At 40.7% G+C, this 1,970-nt stretch overlaps 1 non-coding gene across 1 annotated transcript; it reads right to left on the minus strand.

Moving 5' to 3' along the window:
- Positions 1-778: 778 nt before the first annotated feature.
- Positions 779-885, minus strand: LOC149999184 (U6 spliceosomal RNA). The gene has a single exon (XR_016513904.1). It is a non-coding gene; the product is annotated as a U6 spliceosomal RNA (small nuclear RNA).
- Between the last annotated feature and the right edge of the window lie 1,085 nt (positions 886-1,970).

The following is a 1,970-nucleotide window of genomic DNA, read 5'->3' on the forward strand; positions in this document are numbered from 1 at the left end:
GTGTTCTCTCTCTTTTTTTTATTGTTTTTGAAAAACCGCCTTTTAGTTTCGTTGATTTTTTTAAATTGTTTTTCTGATCTATATTTCATTTATTTCCACCCTAATCTTTGTTATTTCCTTCCTTCTGGTAATTGTGGGCTTTGTTTGTTTTTCTAGTTCCAAGGGATGTAAAATTAGGTTGTTTGAAATCTTTCTGTTTTCTTAACATCTATATTTATCGCTATAAACTTCCTCCTCGGAACTGCTTTGGCTACGTCCCTTAGGTTTTTGTGTGCTCTGTTTCCATTTGTTTGTTGTTTTGAGATTTTAAAATTTCTCTTTTTATTTATTCTTCCATCCATTGATTGTTCGGGTGTGTCTTCTTTAGTTTCCACAGGCATGTAAATTTTCCAACTTTCTTCTTGTTGATTCTAGTTATACCACTGCGGTTGGAAAGGATAGTTGGTATGATTTCAGTCTTCTTACCTTTTCTAAGACTAGCTTTGTGGCCTGTCATGTGCTCTCTCCTGGAGAATGTTCCATGTGCATTTGAGGAGAATGGGTATTCTACTGCTGGGGGATAGGATGCTCTGTAAGTGTCTGGTAGGTTCAGCGCCAGCGTTCCTTGCTGACTTTCTGTCTGGGTGATCTGTCCATCGTTGAAAGTGGGGTAATGAAGCCCCCTAACATTATTGTGCTGTTGTCTATTTCTCCCTTCCCTTCTGTAACTATTGCTTAATATATTTAAGTGTGCCAGTGCTGGGTGCATATATATTTACAATTATTATATCTTCTTGATGGAAATATGGAGCACCTCATGAATTTGCGTGCCATCCTTGTGCAGGGGTCATGCGAATCTTCTCTTCGTTTTTCCAATTACAGTGTATGTGTTGCTGAAGTGAGCACAAACCACAGTGTGTGAACAGATTAAATTGCTGTTTAAGCCACTAAACTTTCAGGTGGTTTTAACCAGCAGTAGGTAACTGATAAAGACGTAATCAGATTGATGAGTCTAGAAATTGAGGTTGAGGGTATCCAGTCCACCCCCCTCTCTCCTTCTGCTTTTGGGAGGAAGCAATCCGCTGAGAATCCATGGTCTCCTTTCGTCACTCACACTGTAAATCTTATGTGGTCGAGGTGCCCTGACATATATTTTTTCCAAATGCTAAAGGGCCAAGAGTTAAAGTTGGTGTTTGGCTGAAATCAAGGCCAAAACCAAAAGAGAAAAAGAACTAAGAGTCAAGAATAGTCTGAAAAATAGTTAAAAGTTTAGAATATTAGAATCATTTTAGTAGTCACCAATTGAAAGTTGATTCGTGAAATTAAATGTTTTTAAAATATTTTAACAATTATTTTAGTTTATTTTTTTCTCTACATTCATTATGTAAAAATTGCTAGTAATTTGTCCAGAGTTTGAACTTTTTCTCTGCATGAAGTTTGAAGGTGGCAGAAACGATCATTTAATTCGTTCTCACAGGATGTGAAAAATTCTCAAATAGGACTTTTTAGTGAGAGCACATGGCATCTTTGTATGGGATTTGGCCTTGACACTCTTCTGTTGCCCATTTTTATGTGACTTTAGTTTTCCTAATCACAGAAGGATGTTCTGCTCTAAGGGCCTGTTGTTTCTATGTAGTGTTAAAAAAACAAGTGATATTTTTTAGTTTTTCTTGCTGTGTTTGTCTGCCCCGCTTCCCCCTGGACCTTGTCTCTCCTTCATCCAGGTTTTTCCTTCTTGATCCGTTTTGAGTCAGCGCCGGCCTTTTCGCCTGAGGGGGGCCCCCGAGGAGGGCAGGAGGGCGCCACGCCTCTCAGCCTGGGCCACCCCCGGCCCTCGCCCCTCCTCCAGTCGAGGGACACAGCCCTCAGAGTGCGCCTTTGCCCGGAAATAGAGTTGTTGCAGCTGTTACGAGTTAGCACGTGGTCATACCGGAACTGGGAGAGCCCTGGTGCGATGTGACTGATGTCCTTGTGAGACTATGACCGTGAAG

This window comes from Furipterus horrens, unplaced genomic scaffold (genome assembly GCF_987537825.1).
Source record: "Furipterus horrens unplaced genomic scaffold, mFurHor1.1.pri manual_scaffold_10, whole genome shotgun sequence".
In the NCBI taxonomy this organism is placed as follows: Eukaryota; Metazoa; Chordata; class Mammalia; order Chiroptera; family Furipteridae; genus Furipterus; species Furipterus horrens.